The 15,947-nt window shown below is 42.8% G+C and overlaps 1 protein-coding gene and 1 non-coding gene across 5 annotated transcripts in view; both read left to right on the plus strand.

Moving 5' to 3' along the window:
- TRPM3 (transient receptor potential cation channel subfamily M member 3) overlaps nucleotides 1–15,947 on the plus strand; it is a 1,016,950-nt gene that overhangs the window by 224,779 nt on the left and 776,224 nt on the right. The window lies entirely within an intron of this gene.
- On the plus strand, nucleotides 13,867–13,973 carry LOC142460371 (U6 spliceosomal RNA). Its single transcript, XR_012786583.1, has one exon. It is a non-coding gene; the product is annotated as a U6 spliceosomal RNA (small nuclear RNA).

Below are 15,947 nucleotides of genomic sequence, written 5' to 3' on the forward strand. Positions count from 1 at the left end.
TTAACAGTGAAAGACAATAAAGGAAAGAAAGGAGGGAAAATAGAGAGAGGGAGAAAGAAAAAAGAATGGAGTTGAAATCTATTGAGATTGTGTTGTATATCCCAGGATTATGAGATTGCAAGTAATTTATTTGTTGTTTTGATTTTACTTTTCTAGGTTTTAGATAATTTACCTATTTTTGTAAATGAAAGCATATTTAAAATTAAAATTTTTAAAAAGGTTTATATTTTAGGAAAATAAGAATAACAAACTTTTGCCGATTTGCAGGTTCTATAGTTCTATTTCATTGACAGTGCTTATGTTCTTCATGCATGCCCTCTCACTACTGCCTGTTTCCAGACTTTTCCACCACAGTTAACGGAAACTCGGTCCCAGCTCAGCCATCCTAGAGGACAGAGTAGATCGGTCCCAGTGTATGTCTGAGACCGAAAATCTTGGTGGGAGTCTAAAGACTCACCTTTCTCCCTCGGAGCCTGGTGCTTTGGGACTGCTGGCATTATGATTAGCAGCCCCGCGCATAAGCCATTGTGCTGCCTGGGTTCTCAAACCCAAAATGAGTAAAACCAAACTCATTGCCATCAAGTCAACCAAGACGCTTAGTGACCCTCAGGATAGTGTAGAACTGCCCCTGTGAGTTATAGGAAAGAGACTCCAAATCTTTACGGGACTAGGAGCCTCTGTCTTTCTCCCACTAGGGTTCCAGAACCTTCCACGTGGAGCAAAAAATACCAATTTGAACTTGAAGTGTAAAAATATCATTTGCCTTCAATATCAGCATTTCCTCAAAACCACAGTGTTTTTAAAAGCCCAGTTTTGAAACAAGAGAAACAATCTATTTTTAGCTGTTTTGTGGAATAAAGGGGATGTGGTGTTGCGCTAAATTACATTGTTCTTAACAATACAAGCTCTAGAGAAAGTTATTTAAACCATAGCATTTTGCTGCATGAAATAAACACATAAATGTGGATTTGGGGATAATTTTTTTTCTCCAAAGAGTTCCCTTTATGGCTAATTTTAGAGTATATGGTGCCAAGAGGAGCCCAGGTGATGTTGTGGTTACATATTGGGCTACCAACTGCACGGTTGGCAGTTTGAGACCACGAGCGGCTCCTCTGGAGAAAGACTGGGCTTTCCACTCCTGTCGACAGTGACAGTCTCCTAAATCCACAGGGGGTGTGCTGGTGGGGCGGGGGGTTCACAATGAGTCAGCGTTGACTTGATGACAGTGAGTTTGACCCCTAAAGAAGGAAAAGGAGTGGGCAACACACAGGAAGGAGGCCATCAAGGAGGCGGACTGCCACAGCGACTGCCACAATGGGCTCAAGCAAGGAACAATGATGAGGATGGAGTGGGACCGGACGTGTGTCCTTTGGTTGTGCCCACGGTGGCTGTGGGTCAGGACTAACGGAAAGGCATCTAAATACAACAATGTATTCCTTAAAAGAGTAATGTGCAACCACAGTGCTCAAAAGACCAATACAGAATTTAGCAATACAGAAATTATGACAATTTATTAAACCAGAGCTGAAAGTCACTGAGGTACTTAGTTTATTGTGCCCACCTGGCAGATAAACACATGTGGGATTAGTTGAAGGGCGGGGTGATAAATGGCTCAGTGAGCCTCACCTGTCTTGTCTCTTGCTCTTTGATCATTCGACCAGTGTGCGGCTGACTTGCTTGTTCTGTGCCTCCATGTGCAAGCTACACTACCTGTGGGACACTCAACCCGTGGACTGTGTCACTGTAATTTGAGGTTCCTTCAAGACCTGCTTCGCCACACTATTGGTATTTACATCTCTTGAGCTGGGGACTGTTGGACCTGTCATCTGGCTGACTATTGGTGACCTGCCTTGCTGTTTGCTGCCTGTGCCCAGATAGGCTGAATTGCTCTACGGAGGGCTACCGAGTGGCCCTCAAGACTTGAAGGCCTGCCAGTGTCTTACAGCTGTCTCAAAGGAGTGAGTTCCACTGAGCCATTTGTACTACTTTATAATTTAATAACTGTTTATTTCTTATGTTATCTATCTGTGTAAATATATATATATATAATTGTTAGCATTCTGGTTTTGTTTCTCTAGAGAACCTGTCTAATACAGTCACGGAAAGCTATCGTTCTCCAGTTTGTCTTTATACCTGGGTAGGATTGCTTTTAAAGGAACATTTAAGTTAAACTTCTTGATCTTCTCAAATTGAGGCATTGTACCTTAAGTATTGAAAATCCTCACCTGAATCAGTAGCTGTCTCTTCTACAGAAATGAAAATTGACGTCATTTTTACAAAGATTCCCCTCACCCCAACTTAAGTTCCTTATTTTTATATTTTATCAGGAACCCCTGCGGAGCCTGAGTGGTGTAGTGTCTATGAGGTGGGCTGTGATTTGCATGGTCAGCAGTTTGAAACCACCAGCAGCTCTGCCTGAGAAAGACCGGGCTTTCTACTCCAGTAAATAGTTACAGTCTCAGAAACCCCCAAGGGGCCCAATGAGTCAGCACTGACTTGATACCAATGAGTTTGGAGTGTTCGGTATTAGGAGCTCTGGTGACAGTGGCAGAGTGCCCTGGCTGCTAACTGCAAGGTCAGCAGTTCACAACCACCAGCCACTCCTGGGGAAGAAGACTGGGCTTTCTATTTCTCTAAAGGTTCTGGTCTCAAAGACCCACAGAGCCAGTTCTACCCTGTCCTATGGGGTCACTAGGAGTCAGAATCGACTCGGTGCCAGTGAGTTTGCTTTTGGTTGTCAGGCACCAGTCCATGTAAGGGTTCAAACACACTTACGTCCCTTGTATTATTTTCCTGCATCCTTACAACTTAGTGAGGCTGACACTGCAGATGAGAAAGCTACGGAATGAGAAAGCTCAGGGAGCTGGCGAGTGGCAGAATGAGGGCTCAGACTGGGGCAGTCTGGCTTCAGGTTCCAGCTGCTTAAGTGTCATGATAGGTCCCTTTCTATCAGATGGCTCTATAGGAACTCATTGATGATCGTGCAGGTGACAAGTCAGAGCCCTGGATATTAAAACTCCACTTTCCACGTGACTGTTTCACGGTGACCCCACCTGTGGGGTGCAACTGTGCTCCTTAGGGTTTTCCATGACTGGTTCTTCAGAAGCAGAATGCCAGGCTCTTCTCTGTGGAGCCCTGGTGGAGTCGGGGGTTACACACTGGGCTGTCACCACAAGCCAGCAGTTCAAAACCACCAGGAGAGAACTCCTGTAAATTTTCACACTCTCAGAAACACACAGGGGACAGTCCTATCGGATTTCTATGAGTTGGAATTAACTTGATGGCACTGAGTTGAGGTGGGCTGAATGAAGATGTCGTGATGTGGTGGGGTAGTAGTAGAAACCCAGACCATGTTCTATAGGGCTGCTATGAGTCAGAATTAACTTGATATAGTGAGCTCTGTTTTGTGGGAGGTGGACTGAGAATCTGAAGTAACAATGGATTAAATGAGATAGGCTGCTAACCTCAAGGTCGGTAGTTTGAACTCACCGGGGGTTCTGTGGAGAGAAAGAAGAGGCTGTCTGCTTCCTAGAGATTTACATCCTTGAAAACTAGAGAGCAGTTCTTCTCTAGAGTTTAGGGTTCCCGTGAGTCAGCATCACCTTGATAGAAATGGGTTTGGTTTGCTCTTTGGTTAGGTGGACTAAAACACACACCCTCTTGGCTGAATGCATGATACCCACTAGGGACTCCAAAAGGAATATAGGCACAGTGAGGAGCTCTGGTAGCTTTGTGGTTATGTGTTAGGTTGATAAGCCCAAGGTCTCTGGTTCGAAACCACCAGCTGCTCCTTGGGAGAAAGATGGTACTTTCTACTCCTGTAAAGATTCACAGTCTCAGAAACCAAGGGGGCAGTTCTATCTTGTCCAAGAGGGTAAATAAGAATTGGAATTGACGATGGCAGTGAGTTTGGTTTTGATTTATAACATAGAAATACCTGAAGGCAATATCTGCACTCACCTAGATATTAGTTCAATCAAAAGCACCCTCAACGGGCCCACCCCAATCCCAACTAGGAGCACAGCTGCCCCACCCCCCAGAAGAATTTACTTCAGAGGACAGCACTGAAGCTACAGCTCAGGGAGAGAGACATGTCTGATCAGAGCAAATGGTAGCAAATGAAGGGGGAGGAAGAGAGAGTGGAGCACATCCTGGCCCACCAAGCCTTGAGGATGATATCCCTGCTCAGAGCAGCCAATGCACAGACAGGACCATATGACTGGCCCCACTGTGAGACACGGCATCCCTCACTGACCCTTAGCCCTACAGGGGACAACACTGGAGTCACAGTGTGGGAATTGCACCTGATCTGACCCCACCACACCAAGGCAAAACACTAAGGGTCTGCATCAGAACAGCAAGGGGAGCAGAACAAGGAAGTCTTGAGGGAACACCAAAAATAGACTTTGGGCCCAGAGCTTGGCACCCCCTCAGAAAACATTCCTAAAGGTCAACAAACAGACCTTGAACTATTTGCAGGAATTTCTTGTGTTTGTCATTGGTTTATTGTTGTTTTCTTTTCCTTGTTTTGCTTGCTGTTGTTGTTGTTTGCTTTGTTTTGCACTGTCTTGCTTTTGTACACATTATAATCTCTGCAGGTCTATATAGATAAGACAGGAAGGATAAACAATCTGGAGGAGAAAACAATGGGACTGATAGTTCCAGGGGGGTGAGGATGCATGGGAGAGAGAAAGTTGGGGGAAAGCAAGTAGTGAAAATGAACCCAGGAATAAGGGAACAATGAGAGATCCAAAATCAGTGGCAAGGAGGGTGTAAGAGGCCTGGTAGGGCTTGATCAATGTAGCCAAGAGTAATTACTGAAACCCAAAGGAAGGCTGAGCATGATAGTGGGACAAGAGGAAGGTAAAAGAAAATAGAAGAAAGAACTAGGAGGCAAAGGTCATTTATATAGATCTAAATATAGGCATGTACATATGTAAAAAGATTTATATATGATGACGGAGAAATAGATTTCTATGTATATATTTATAGGTTTAGTATTAAGGTAGCAGTTAGACACTGGGCCTCTACTCAAGTACTCCCTCAATGCAAGAGCACTTTGTTCTGTTAAACTGGCATTCCATGATGCTCACCTTCCTGACACAATTGCAGAAGACAAAGCGGAATCATAAGCAAATGTGGTGAAGAAAGCTGATGTTTATCAGAAGATATAGCGTTTGGGGTGTTATTGGCTTGAAGATAAATAAGCAGCTATCTAACCCAGAAGCAACAATACCCACATGGAAGAAACATACCAGCCTGTGTAATCATAAAGTGTTGATGGGATCAGGTATCAGGCATCAGAGAACAAAAAAAAAATCATCATTTTGAATAAGGGGCAATGCAGAGTGGGGAGCCAAAGCCCGTCTGTAGGCAACTGGACATCTCCTTACAGAGGGTCATGGGTGCAGTGTAGCAACGATGAAACATACAACTTTCCTCTAATTCCTAAGTCCCCCCCCCCACCCTGCCCCACTATCATGATCCCAATTCTAACTTACAAATCCGCTGGACCAGAGGATGTACACTGGTACAGATAGGGACTGGAAACACAGAGCATCCAGGATAGATAAACCCTTCAGGACCAGTGCCGAGAGTGGCAATACCAGGAGGGTGGAGGGAAGGTGGGTAGAAAGGGAGAACTTTATAAGAATTTACATATAAGCCCCTCCCTGGGGGTGGACAACAGAATAATGGATGAAGGGAGACTTCGGACAGTGTAAGATATGACAAAATAATAATAATTCATGAATTATCAAGGGTGCATGAGGGAATGGTTTGGGGAGGGAGGGGGAAAATGGGGAGCTGATACCAAGGGCTCAAGTAGAAAGCAAATGTTTTGAGAATGATGATGGCAACAAATATACAAATGTGCTTGACATAATGGATGTATATATGGATTGTGATAAGAGTTGTATGAGCCCCCAATAAAATGATTAATATATATATATGATTGAACTATTTTTTTAAAAAAAGCACCCTCAACTTGAAATCTTAAAATTCTGAATGGAACTGATAGTTAAAATCATTGGGAGCAGATAAGCTTTCCAAGTACGTAACGGCAGGTAAAGCAGAAGGGATACAGTATGGACCCTTGGAAAACACTGAAAAAGAGGAAAGGAGACCTGATGGTGTTTGTAGGGCTGTCATCTGGCAGTGTCCCCCAGGGTGTGGACAGGGCTTCTTACACATTTGAGGTAACTAGCAATGCCGGGTACACACACAACCACCCATTGGGGAAGAATACCTCATACTGGCCTAAAGATACGTTGCTACATCAGTCACAGTTAGAGTTTGACAGGACACCAAATAGGGAGGGAATTCTTGAGTGGTGCAAATGATTAATGCACTTACCTGATCTCCAAAGGATAACCAAAACGAGGCTTGAATCCACCCAGAGGGACCTCAGCAGAAAGGCCTGATGATCTTCTTCTGAAATACCAGCCACTGAAAACTCCACGGGGCAGTTCTACTCTGACCCACACAGAATCGCCGGGAGCTGGCGTTGATTCAAGGACAGCTAGTTGAGTCAACATGTTTAGTGGGGGAGTGAGGTAGTTAGTTTATTGTGCCAACTGGTCGATAAACACATGTGGGCTTAATTGAAGGGCAGAGGGATAAATGGTTCAGTGAACCTCGCCTTTCTAGTTCTCCGGTCTCTTGCTTTGTGATGATCAGACCAGGGTGGAGCTGGCTTACCAGTTCCCTGCTTCAGCTGGCAAGGCTCACTTCCTGTAAGACTAGACTTCCCCGAGGAGACGCCACATGGATCTGGGTGCTGGAGCAGTTGTGTAGAGACCCCTGCCAGTGCTGAGATGCTTACACATTCACTGATTTGGCTTTCCTCCTGAAGTCGGCATCATTGCGTGTGTTTTGTGAGCTAGAGGAGGACTTGTGGTTTGGTGTCAGACATATGTGCTAATGTTGGACTTGTGGGCTTGATGTGCACTTAACCTTTTATATAAAACTCTGTCTTATACATGAGTTTCTGTAGATTTTTTTTCTCTAAAGTACCCAGAATAACACAGGGAGAATAGAGTCAAGTTGGGTGAAGGAGAAGCTATTTCATAACTAAAGTATTGTCTTCGTGGTCTTAGGTTTTCATGCTAGTGAGGCTGAGAAAAGAAAGAACACATTGTTAATATTGCAAACCAGACACAACCCAGATTTATTCTGACAACAGAGATCAGCATGAGTCAGATGCAACTCAGGGACAACTGATTTGATTTGAATTGGTTTGGGTTCATATTAGGAAGAGAGAATGAGTGGAGATGAATCTGTTTTTTAAGTTTCTACACTGACTCGGTGATTGTTAAGCTCCCTTACTGATGAGGCTCAGACAAGAAAGAGCATGCTGTTAATTTTGATCTTGGATTTCTATGCAGATGGTATTAACAGATGTGACTAAACAACACACTTCAAGAATCACCATTCTCCTTGACATTTCAAATATAAATAGGCACCGACGTGGTGGCCAGTGGGTCTACCTCTTGTTTGCAGAAATAGCACTTGGGATGAGTCAATCTCGGCAATTTCACATCTCGACGCATCTTCCTGTCATGGCAAAGGTTGATTTCCACCTGATTGTGGCTTTCCTTTGTCATTTTTGTGATTTTAATTAGAAATAAGGAATGGGAATTCTCAGAGATACAAAACAATATGAGAAACACACCTGCCCATCTGGGAAGAGCACAGTCAAGATGCCAGTAACAAGTGACAATAAAAACAGACGTCACGGTAGACTCCCACAAGCAGGGCTAATTCAACCATCGAATATAAATAGAGCTGAAAATGTACCAGATCCTCTACCTGGGGAGACAGCAGTGGCAACAAAACAAAACAGCATTTCTGCATGAAACTTTATTCTAGAACATGAACAGCATCACTTAAAATATAATAGAGCACGTTAATTCAACTCACTGCCATCGAGTCAATTCTGACTCATGGTGACCTTAGAGAACTGCCCCTGTGGGTTTTTTGAGACTAACCATTTGCAGGAGTAGATAGCCTCTTCTTTCTCCTGTGCAGTGGCCGGTGGTTTTGAACTGGTAACCTTGGGGTTTGCAGCCCAATATGTAACCATTATGCTACCAGGGCTCCTTAGAGCATGCTAAATGGAAGATTTATGGAGGTCAGAGAGCCCAAACTTATCCCTGAGACCCTGGGGGTTTCAAAGTTCTATGTACTCATTCTGACGTCCGTTCCAGTTCTTTGACTGTCACAGGTCAGTCTGCCTCTCCTCTGCCCTTTAAGTCCCGAATCCATGGCATCTCACCGTCTCTACCCACATGCGAGAGTTGGTCTGAACCGCGTTACTATTTCACGTGACTTCACCTTGGAGAACCTGATTTTTTTTCTATGATTGTGCACCTCCTTACCGTGTCATCATTGAATATTCAGCATATATTTACATATCATTTATTTGTGCCATGCACACACTGTGGCCTAATTCTGGAGCTACAGCAAGGGTAGGCAGAACGGACATGGCCCTCGCCTTTGTGGAGCTTACGACCAAGCTAGGGAAATGAACTAGAGCCTGAACAAATGAGTAAGGAAGTATGATTCTTATAAAATCTAAATGATAGAAGGGGCAAAGTGGGTTCTTAGGAGAAAATATTCAGAGGAATGACTTTATACGTGGAAGTCAAGGAAGTCTTCTCTGAAGATGTACTATTTAAGTTGTGATTTGAAAAACTAAAGGGATTAGTCTACGCATGTATCTACATACTATGTATACAAAGGTGTGCATGTGTATGTGTGGGGTGGGGTGGGGTGGCGGACATGAGAAGACCATGTGCAAAATCCTTAGCCAAAAGAAACACACAGCCAGAAATACTAAGGATCTACCAGACCTTTGTGGTAATGTCTGCTGTTGGAATTCAGAATAGACTGTCTGTTTCTTAAAGCAAAAATTGTTATTTCACTCTATTATGTAATTCCTACATAAAATTTCTTTCAGGACACTGAGGATCATTTTAATCCATGAGGGACTTTAGCGCATTTGCGAAAGCAAGAATCAGCATGAGTTCTTAAATCACTCCCCTCACGCACCACATTTCCCCAGCCGAAACCTTCTTTTGGCTTAGAGATGGTCCTCCAGGTGAGTGCCAACATGTCCCGCAGTTCCCATCGCTCTTTCTCCTAGAATGTCGAGCAAACTTCCTTCTATGTCCTACCAGGAAAACCAGATTTTATTCTGCTTCGGACTCATGGAGATCCCAGGTGGTCGAGAGTCGACTTGTGCTCCATAGGATTTCTAATGATTGATATTTGGGAATTAGATCACCAGGCCTTTCTTCTGAGGAGCTTCAAGGTGGGCTTGAACCTTCAACCCTTGGGTTAATAGTCAAGCATTCAATCATTCTGCCCACCCAGGAACTCCACATGTTACATCCGAATTTCTTAAAGACTTGATACTTCTGAGCCCTTTGCCTTAAGTACACATATTGTTTAAAAGGAAAGTTTACATTTATTTTTCACTAAGATAAAACATGCTCCTTTTGTCTAGATTCAATTTGTCATTTAAAATGTTATTTTTCAAAAGTACCAGATGGACAAATATTTAACTCTACCCTGTATTGCTTTGGAGAACCTCAGGAAGCAACACACCATTGAGCTCTATTGTGTAACTGCCCATATATGGTGGTTGGTATGTTTTGGGGTTTTTTCATAGTAAATTTTTTCCTCAGTAGAGCACTCTCCAGCTGTGGATACTTCCACAGGAAGGGGTTGCCTTCTCCCTTGATGTGTGTGCAATTTGGGCTTAGTCGTTGGCCAAAGGAACTATTCATCATCAAGGGCAGCCTGTACAGAAACGAAGCTGGTTCTTTTCATGTTGATTGCAGGGGATCTTTCAGCCATTTGTGTAGAAGAAACTAAGGAGTGGAAGTAGTTGTTGTGTGGTTTACATTTTGAGGAGAAGCCTTAAGAGAGAAACCTGTTCTTGCCACCCTCATGAATAAGAAGTCATTTCATTCTCCGTGTTAGGTACCAAGTTCATGCTGACTCATATCAACCCTGTGTTCAACGGAACCAAACACTGCCCAGCTCTACACCTTTCTCACAGTTGTAATGTTGAACCCATTGTCACAGCCACGGTGTCAATCATGTTACTGAAGATCTTTCTCTTATTTGGCTGCCCGTCTACTTTACCAAGCATGGTAGGGACTTTTCTAGGGACTGGTCTCTCCTGAGAACAGGACTGATATATGTGAGACAAAGTCTTTCAAACCTCATGATTTTTTTAACATCATTTTACTGGGGCTCATACAACTCATCACAATTCACACATACATCAATTGTGTAAAGCACCCTTATATAAACCTCACTTTTCAAGTGCATTCCTCTTGTACCTCTTCCAAGCATCATTTATATGTTCTTTTGGCAGTCCACGGTCCATTCAACATTCGTCAGGAGCACCTTAATTCAAGTGCGTTGATCCAGTCTGCTGTATTTAGTGTTCAGCTTTCACATCCATATGAGGTGACTGAAAATATCATGGCTTGGGTCAAGCACGCCCCAATCTTCAAAGTGACCATTCTACTCTTCAACACTTTAAAGAGGTCGTGTGCAGTGTATGTCACTGTATTCCTTGATGGATGCTTTCATGAGCGTTGAGTGGGGATCCAAACAAAATAAAATCTTGACAAGTTCGAGCATTTTCCCATTTATCCTGGTGGTACCTGTTGGTCCAGTTGCATGATTTTGGTCTTCTTTACATTGAATTGGAAATCCACATGTAAGTCTGCACCCTTGATCTTCATCAGCAACTTCTTCAAGCCCTTTCAGCAAGCAAGGTTACGTCTTTTGCGTATCTCAGGCTGTTAATAAAATATCCTCCAATCCTGATGCTGCATTCTTCCTTATTTAGTCCAGCTTCTTTGATGATTTGTCAGAACAGACTGACTATGACTATGTGAGAAGTAAGAGAACACAACCCTGAAGCACACCTTTCCTGATTTACAACCATACCAAAAGTGATCTCTTATTGTCATTTTAAACTTTGATTACCATTAGGAGTGACTATTTCTGATTATATCAATTGACATTACTATGTCCCTTGTGCACTGCCTCTTTTTAGATCTTAATTTTTTTGAGGTGTGAATTTTGTTATTGATGAGATACAGTGACACGATGGTTTGACCAATGGGCTCAAGCATACCAGCAGTTGTGCGATGGTGCAGGGCCAGGCAGGGTTTTATTCTGTTATTCAGTGCCAGTAAGCCAACTTGAATGCAACTGGCCATGTTGGTGTGTAAGATTTCACATATGCATGTGTTTATCTCCACTAATCAAGCCCTGCCAAGTAAGCTCTGGGGTGTTGTTTTCAGTCATCGCTTACCCTTTATCTCAGGGTGGCTCCTATGCAATGGCTATTTCTCTCCATCGGGCATAGTGTCCAAATTAGCAGTTACTTATGCCCCGAATCCAACCAAACCAATAGCCATGGAGTCATTTCCAACTTCTCATCACCCTGTAGGACAGAGTAGAAAAGTTCCAGAGGACTGCTCAGACTACACAAATGGAAATCAACTGGTTCTCCATAGGATAAGGACTAGCCTTAGAGATTGGTCCCTTCAAATGCAAGCTTACTGCCATTGAGCCCATTGGGACTCCAGAGGACCTCCTGAGGCAAGATAGAACCACCTCTGTGGGTCTGTGAGCCTCGTCTTTCTTGCATGGAGTGGCTGGCGGCATCCCATGGCTGTCCTTGTGCTGAGCTGCCCACTGTGCCCAGGGCTCCTCCAGATTGGGGCCGTATCATTTCGTTCCTCCTTTAACACACTAGCTCATTTCATTTGTTTATTTCCTTTTAATTGGTGGAGACAATTTATACTAGTGCTCGTCAACGAACAATTATTTGGCTCCCTGTGTTTGAAATGTGGTGTATAGACCGCTAGGATGAGTGTGGTGCCTCCCACTGAGAACTGTCAGGAAGGTGTGACTGTCAGTTTCAGCATCACTGGAACGAAGCTGGCCTTACCACCCCCCTACCACCTCTATCTAACTCGTTCATGACTACCTACCTCACTCCCCATCAGACATTCTTCTGCTCTCTTAGACAACCTCTTAAATAACGCCTGAATTTTTAATTTCAGGAAAAAAATTTGTTTTTATTTTTTATGTTCATAGTTATCAATATATTAATATATACATTTAATTAAATGTTACGAAAATGTTGCGCTCGGCGTTACAGGGGTAAATGCATATGCATCTGTGTTCTCTTCTTCATGTAGGGCGATCTGCAATTTGTTTAGCCACAGGTCTGATGAGCTGGCACAAAGTTTGCATCCACGATGGAAAATGCCAGGGAGTAAAAGGATGTTAGCTCAACATGTCACCATTTTCAACAGTGATTCCTGGAATTCAGGATTGAGAGTTTGGAACTTAAATAAGCTGAATGATTTTGAGCATAGGGAAAGTCTTCACTGCTTGTACTTTTGATTTTAGGACAGGGAAAAAACATTTTACATGTGTAAGTTATATAATTTCATGTCCAATTGTTAAATAGGTTAAAGAGGTGGAGTTAGCCTGTCAATCAGGTCATAGCTAATCATGCCTCTCTGTGAGCATGGCCTTCTTTTGAGGATTCTGGGAACTCCTGTCTTCCTCCTTGGAGGTGGAGCACACACTCTTTCTCTGCTTTGTCTCCCTGTGAGGGATTCATGTTACAAGCCAGATGGAGCTATGCTGATGGAATCAGAGCCCTAGAGCTGGAGGAGCCACATGGAAACCCATGCCAGCACTGAGGTGCTTCTACTGCCACTGGATCCACATGACTTTCCATCCACTGGCTTGTGATCTTCCTGCTTTGGTGTCATTGCATGTGTTTCATGAACTGAAGAGGAATTTATAGACTGGTATCAGACATATGGGCTAATATCAGACTTAAAGACTGATCTGGACTGGGCTGGAATGTTTTCTCAATATACAACTGCTCTTTTATATAAAGCTCTTTTTAAAAAAATAAATGATTTTATTGGGTGCTTGTACAACTCTTGTCACAATCCATCCATCCATTGTGTCAAGTACATTTGTTGCCATCATCATTCTCAAAACCTTTTTTTCTACTTGAGCCCTTGGAATCAGCTTCTCATTTTCCCCCTCCCTCCCTTATCCACCCTTCCTCTCTCATGAACCCTTGATAATTTATAAATTATTATTATTTTTCATGTCTTATACTGTCTTATGTATCCTTTCACCCACTTTTCTGTTGTCCGTCCCCCAGGAGGGGGTTATATGTAGATCCTTGTGATCAGTTCATCCCCTTATCCCCTCCCCTACCTTCCTCTTCCCCTCCTGGTATCTCTACTTTCATTCTTGGTCCTGAGGGTTTGTTTTCCTGTCCGGGATTCCCTGTGTTTCCAGCTCTGATCTGTTCCGGTGTACATCCTTTGGTCTGGCCAGGTTTGTAAGGTAGAATTGGGATCATGATAGTGGGGCAAAGGTGGGGAGTGGGGAGAGGAAACATTAAAGAACTAGAGGAAAGTTGCATGTTTCCTTGGTGCTGTACTGCATCCTGACTGGCTCATCTCTTCTCAGAGACCCTTCTGTCAGGGGATATCCAGTTGCCTACAGATGGGTTTTGGGTCCCCACCCTACACTCCCCTTCATTCACAATGATATGATTTTTTGTTCTTTGATGCCTGATACCTGGTCCCTTCGACACCTTGTGGTCACACAGGCTGGTGTGCTTCTTCCATGTGGGCTTTGTTGCTTCTGAGCTAGATGGCCACTTGTTTATCTTCAATCGTTTAAGACCCCAGATGATAAAGCTCTTTCTTATACACACATGAATGTCCACGGATTTTTTTCTCTAGTCAACCTGGACTAACACACTACAATTTTTGTTTTTAATTTATGTCAGTGCTCGCTTCAGCAGCACATATACTAAAATTGGAATGATATAGAGAAGATTAGCATGGCCCCTGCACAAGGATGACATGCAAATTCGTGAAGCGTTCCATATTTTTAAAAAATATGTCAACCAGGATTCATTATAGCACTAACAACTCCTTATAAATATAGGGATAGTATGATGCCCTTGTTTGTCCTTTTAATATTTCCCCCAAATAGTCTCCCATCCAAATTTATTTTTTAGGTATGTGAAAAATTTTCCCTATCGAATTTTAAAGAGCTACATTTTATTTTCCCCAAATTTTGATAAGATTTCAAACCATTGAATGGTTTATATCTGTGAGGGTATACACATACTAACATCCTTCCGAAGACATCGTGAAATTCAGACCATATGGGAATGCACTGCTGGGGTGTGGGGGAGGGGGGGAACGCTGCTTCGTTATTGAGAGCTGTAACTAAACAGCACTTTGCATAGCCATGACTTTGTACAGATGGCAGGACCCACTCCATAGGGACTGCTTTCCCTCGTGCAGCCAGACACATTCCCCTCATTCCCCATGGACAAATACACACCCATCCCCCTCATTCCCCATGGATAAATACACACCCATCCCCCTCATTCCCCGTGGACAAATACACACCATGCAAATCGGAGGCAGCCAGGCTCTCGGTGTGTGGAGGGCGTATCATCCCTTTGGGTTATAGAAATGTATGTCCAATGCCCTCTCTGTGCTTCTGAAGTCTTAAATCATGTCTCTATGTAAACTTGTAAAATTGTATATCTTATTTAATGAAAAAAGTGGTTGAAGAGCTAGAAAACAGACCCGCTTCCGAGAGCGGTTTTGGACAGCACAGTGCTAGTCCTTTAGATAGGCCGGAGAGGGCCAGAAGAGTCCCTCGAGTCAGGTTCTTGGCACAGTCCTCCCATCTGCTAATAAACACTTACCTTCCTCTGTTTTGCTTTTCGCTTCATCCGCTTCAACTTGAATTCCTTCCTCTTTTCCACAACATGCATGTCTCCACTAGATATACTTATTCTCTGCCTAGGATCTTCCCAAATGACTGTGCTTATATCACGCAAACTCTCTCTCTCTCTCTTTCTCTCTCTCATCTATCTACCTACCTATCTATGTTTGTGTGTGTATATGTATTCAATCATATATATTACAATGCTTTCTCTCTATGTATACTGTCCTTTATAGATATAATAGATATGCATTGCTACATATATACATATATATGGCTCTGTAGTTGCAAACTTGTAAAGGTATATGATGTAATGTGGAAACTGAGAATCCTGATCCCCTTGCTGATTGAGCATAAACCCTTCTCTAATGTGGCTTGTCCTTTGAGGCAGGTGAGGCACCATACATGTTTGGAGAGGAATTCAGTGAGTCAATCTCCAACCTAGCTTGGAGAAATAAGTCAAGTCAAATATCCACAAAGCGGAAAGTTATTCTTTCAACAGGTATTTAATGAGCACTTACTTTAGATGTTCTGATTCCAGGCACAACTATTTCTGCACTTGGGCATGCTTAATATTATTTCCTAGAAAGAGCATCATTCACTGTGTGTGTGTGTGTGTGTGTGTGTGCATCATTCACTCTTGATATCCCTGGTCCTTTCTGTCCTAATGAAGACTAGTTCTTTGTCTGTCTTTTTTTTTTTTTTTTTTTTTAGCGTTCATGCCTCTTTCTCCCAGCTTCGTGAACAAGTTTCTTATAACGTGGTTCCAACCACCAGATAAAATGTAGACTTTTCTTTAAATGAGAAAAATGTAGACTTTTCTTTAAATGAGATCACTCGGCTCTGTGAAAGTGTTGAGATTTCAGCCACGGATAAGTGACTTAGAAGAAGATGTGTTTAGTTTTCTTCTAAAAACCAGAGCTTTCAAAACATTTCACTGGTAATAGAATGTAACAGAGAAAAATGTTCTTTCTCTTTGTTCTCGATCATGTATGCAAAATTAACCTTCTCTCTGGGTCTAATGGCCTGATGTGACATTATTCCTTCAATGCTTTTTTTTTTTTTTGAAAATGAGATCAGGAATAATTTATGTATTGTTGAGTTTTATATTTAATGTAGCA

This window comes from Tenrec ecaudatus, chromosome 10, assembly GCF_050624435.1.
Source record: "Tenrec ecaudatus isolate mTenEca1 chromosome 10, mTenEca1.hap1, whole genome shotgun sequence".
Lineage (NCBI taxonomy): Eukaryota > Metazoa > Chordata > Mammalia > Afrosoricida > Tenrecidae > Tenrec > Tenrec ecaudatus.